The 4,552-nt window shown below is 45.7% G+C and overlaps 1 pseudogene across 1 annotated transcript; it reads left to right on the top strand.

Annotated features, from left to right (window-relative positions):
- The first annotated feature begins 2,254 nt into the window (after nt 1-2,254).
- Nucleotides 2,255-3,778, top strand: LOC308639803 (ras GTPase-activating protein-binding protein 1-like; annotated as a pseudogene). Its single transcript has one exon. The product of its transcript is annotated as a ras GTPase-activating protein-binding protein 1-like (transcript).
- The last annotated feature ends 774 nt before the right edge of the window (nt 3,779-4,552 follow it).

Here is a 4,552-nt window from a genome sequence, read left to right as displayed (position 1 = left end):
TAGACCTGGAGTTGAAAGGATCTCACGGGTTATCTGTAAAAGGAGAATGACAGTGGCACCTGCCTCGGATTGTTGTGATGTTTCAATGTGTTAATACACAGTGACACTCGGAGTAGGCTGGGCAGGTACTAAGTGCTCAGTGAATTTTACCAGTTGTTATTTTTTAAAAAATGTAACCATTTATTTTTCATTTATTTATTTTTAATGTGGTGCTGAGGGTTGAACCCAGTGCTCCCCCATGCTAGTCAGTCACTCGGCTGTTGAGCTACAACCCCAGCCCTTGACCTGTTGTTGTTGTTGTTATTGGTACCAGGGATTGAACTCAGGGGCACTTAACCACTGAGCCACATCCCAGCCCTATTTAGTATTTTATTTAGAGACAGGGTCTCACTGAGTTGCTTAGCGCCTTGCTTTTGCTGAGGCTGGCCTTGAATTTGCAATCCTCCTGCTTCAGCCTCCTGAGCCACTGGGATTACAGGCATGCGCCACTTAATGTGCTATTATTATTATCATCCATTCCAGCCTCTCATTTTACAAAGAAGGCCTGAGGCCTTAAGAGATCATGTCGTTTGCCATGGCAACACAATGAATATATGGGAAAATAGGATTAAGGTTTCCTATTTCTTGTATCTTCTGCACTGATCACTGCCGCAGTCTCGGCTGGGCACAGAATCACGAGCCACCACACAGCTTTGTAGATTCAAACAGCAATTCTTTATTCCCGAACTCACGCCGGCCTCCACACGCGTTCTGGGGCAATCCCAGTTCTCCTACCACCCAATTCACCTACTCCACGAGGCTTATTTCCCAAAATGCTCTCTGAATCTCAGGAGAGTTCAACAGGAGCTTAGGCAGCAGGAACGCCCTAATTCCAGCAGCAATAATCCTCAACATCGAACTTCCCTAAAATCCAAGGTCTTAAACTGGGAACGCCTTAAACTTGTCTTAAACCGGGAACGCCCTAAACCCAAGGATTGGGATACTTCCTCAAACTGCAGGATACACCCTAATCCTGGATCCACCCTCGTCCTTGGGCAGGATCACCTAACATGCAATGTCAACAGCGAAATTAACATGGGGTACGCTGGCAAGGAAATTTCCTACTTGGTAATGGCCCTCAGCAGATCACTGTCAGTTCTGATGAGTTTTTGTCACTCTAACTATGTCATAAGTTCCTTTAGGCCAGGGAAAGAACGGTAGTACACACCTGTAATCCCAGCTACTCGAGAGGCTAAGGCAAGAGAAACGGCAAGTTCAAGGGCAGCCTGGGCAACTTAACAAGACCCTATCTCAAAACAAAAGGACTAGGGACGTATCTCAGTAGTAGGGTGCCCCTGGTTCAATCCCCAGTACTGCCTACACACACACACACATACACACACACACACACACACACACTCACAAGTTTATGTACCCATCCTCTACTCCAGTTGAAGTCACTGTGTTCTGTTAGCTTAAGGGTCAGCTAAGAGGATTGTGAATGTAGCTTAGTGGTAGGGTATGTACTTGGCCTGTGTGAGGCCTTGGGTTTAATCCTTGGTATTTCCCTGTTCCCCACCAAAAAAGAAAAAGAAAGAGAAATATTTCTTCTCCCTGCAAGCCTTTCTAATATGTTGACTAGACGTGGCCCTTGTTGACCGTAACAGGGTCTGCCTATTCTGAAGGGCATCTTGGAGCTAGAGAAATGGAAGCACGAAGGAGCTTGCTTTACTGGTAGATGTTGGCTCTGTTGCCACCATAGCCGTGGCTGTGCATCCAGGGATTGAAGATGGTTGGAGAAAAACTTCATCCATACAGAACATGGACAGACTTTTTCTTGTGATTATTCCCTAAACAATACCGTAGAACAACTATGTACATACCATTTACATTGTATTAGGCATTTTTTATTGGTTTGTTTTAGTTATGTAACCGTGGAATCCATTTTGACATTGTTTCAGTCAGCTTTTTCGCCGCTGTGACTAAAACCAGACCAGCACAATTTCAGGTGAGGAATAGTTTATTTGGGGGTTCACAGTCTCAGAGGTTTCAGTCCATAGACAGCTGGCTCCATTCCTCAGGGCTCAAGAAAGGCTGAACATCATGGCAGAAGAGGGTGGTGGAGGGAAGCAGCTCATGTGATGATCAGGAAGCAGAGAGAGACTCCACTCTCCAGACACAAAATATACACCCGAGTGTGTGCGGATACAATTGCGTGAGGAATTCCTGCCACCTTCTGTGTTTGTTCCTTTCCTGCTCAGCCGTGCAGGTTGAATTGACCAAGGTAACGGTTATGGAGAAGCCTAGTCCCCTGCTGCTCGGGTGGGAATTTGTGAGACAGTATTACATACTGCTGAACCAGGCCCCAGACATGCTACATAGATTTTATGGAAAGGACTCTTCCTATGTGCATGGGGGATTGGATTCAAATGGAAAGCCAGCAGATGCACTATATGGACAGAAAGAAATTTATAGGAAAGTGATGTCACAGAACTACACCAATTGCCACACTAAGATTCGCCATGTTGATGCTCATGCTACTCTAAATGATAGTGTGGTGGTCCAGGTGATGGGACTCTTATCAAAAAACAACCAGGCTTTGCGGAGATTCATGCAAACATTTGTCCTTGCTCCGGAGGGCTCTGTTGCAAATAAATTCTGTGTTCATAATGATATCTTCAGATACCAAGATGAGGTCTTTGGTGGCTTTGTCACTGAGCCTCAGGAGGAATCTGAGGAAGAAGTAGGGGAGCCTGAAGAAAGACAGCAGACACCTGAGGTGGTACCTGATGATTCTGGAACTTTCTATGATCAGGCTGTCAGCAGTGACTTGGAAAAACATTTAGAGGAGCCTGTTGCTGAACCAGAGCCTGATCCTGAACCAAAACCAGAGCCAGAACCCATATCTGAAATCCAAGAGGAAAAGTCTGAGCTCCTGAGGATGCTCAGAAGAGTTCTTCTCCAGCACCTCCAGATATAGCTCAGACACTACAGGGAAACTTGAGGACATTTTCTTGGGCATCTGTGACCAGTAAGAACCTTCCTCCCAGTGGAGCTGCTCCTGTTACTGGAATACCACCTCCTGTTGTTAAACTACCAGCTTCACAGCCCCGGGGCCAAGTCTAAGCCTGAATCTCAGATTCCACCACAGAGGCCTCAGAGGGATCAATGAGTCCGAGAGCAACGAATAAACATTCCTCCTCAGAGGGGACCCAGACCAATCTGTGAGGCCAGTGACCAAGGTGATATTGAGCCCCGAAGAATTGTGAGACATCCTGATACTCACCAACTCTTCATTGGCAACCTGCCTCATGAAGTGGACAAATCAGAACTTAAAAGATTTCTTTCAAAACTATGGGAATGTGGTAGAGCTGCGCATAAACAGTGGGGGGAAATTACCCAATGTTGGTTTTGTTGTGTTTGATGATGCTGCGCCTGTTCAGAAGGTCCTTAGCAACAGGCCAATCGTGTTCAGAGGTGAAGTCGACTGAATGTGGAAGACAGGAAGACTCGAGCTGCTTGGGACGGGGACCTGGAGGCCCTGGAGGTAGCCTGGGTGGTGGAATGAGAGGCCCTCCCCGTGGAGGCAGGGCACAGAAACCAGGATCTGGAGTGGGAAGGGGGATTGCTCCACGCAGTGAATGGCTCTTCACTGATCTCATGAAGCATAAAAACCCCAGCTTCTGCAGAAGGGTGAATTTCTTCAACCAGCCTTTGTTATCTTGGAGTATGATGATCCTAGTCTTATAAACCGCTTAAGTTTGTGCAGTTTTACTTCTTTTTTGTGTTAATGGTGTGTGCTCCCTCCCTTTCCCCTTCTCCTGGCCTTTTAGTCCTTCACTTCCAGTCTTGTGGAACGCTATTTTAGGAGTAACGAATTTTTAAAGAAGAAAAAACGAAAAGACTTGTTAAGGTCTGAAACAAGTCTGGATGGCACCTGGCATTTTACAGAGGGAGTGGTTTGTGAAGTAACGCCAGCGAGCCATTAAGTGTGGAGATTCCTTATTGGTTGACTGCTGTATCTAGTTTATGCTAATTAAGATAAGCTGTGTGGGGCAGGGGATGTGGCTCAAGCGGTAGAGCGCTCGCCTGGCATGCGTGCGGCCCGGGTTCGATCCTCAGCACCACATACCAACAAAGATGTTGTGTCCGCCGAGAACTAAAAAATAAATATTAAAAATTCTCTCTCTCTCACTCTCTCTCCTCTCTCACTCTCTCTTTAAAAAAAAAAAAGATAAGCTGTGTGGAATGTATATATACCCCTCCTGTCCTACAATAAACGGCTCCCACTCCTGCTGTATCAATGTACACAAGTTGCTCGTCACCCCCCGGTTATTTTGCTGCAGCCGGACTGCAGCAAAGACTGAATTTTCTTGTTTGCTTTGCATATATAGACTGGATTTTTTTTAAAAAACAGCTATTTCCCCAAAGGAATGTGTCTTGCTTATTACTGACATTTGGTATGTTTCATTCATTGGAATATTTCTTACTTATTTTCTACGTGTTTCAAAGCCTTCGAGGAATGAGGATTTGATAAGCATTTTGGAGGCAGGAAAAATCCAAATTGTTTATT

The sequence above is a fragment of the Spermophilus citellus genome (assembly GCF_964194105.1).
Source record: "Spermophilus citellus genome assembly, chromosome: X".
NCBI lineage: Eukaryota > Metazoa > Chordata > Mammalia > Rodentia > Sciuridae > Spermophilus > Spermophilus citellus.
The sequence above is the reverse complement of the archived record's forward strand: the minus strand, read 5'-3'. Positions and strand labels throughout refer to the sequence as shown.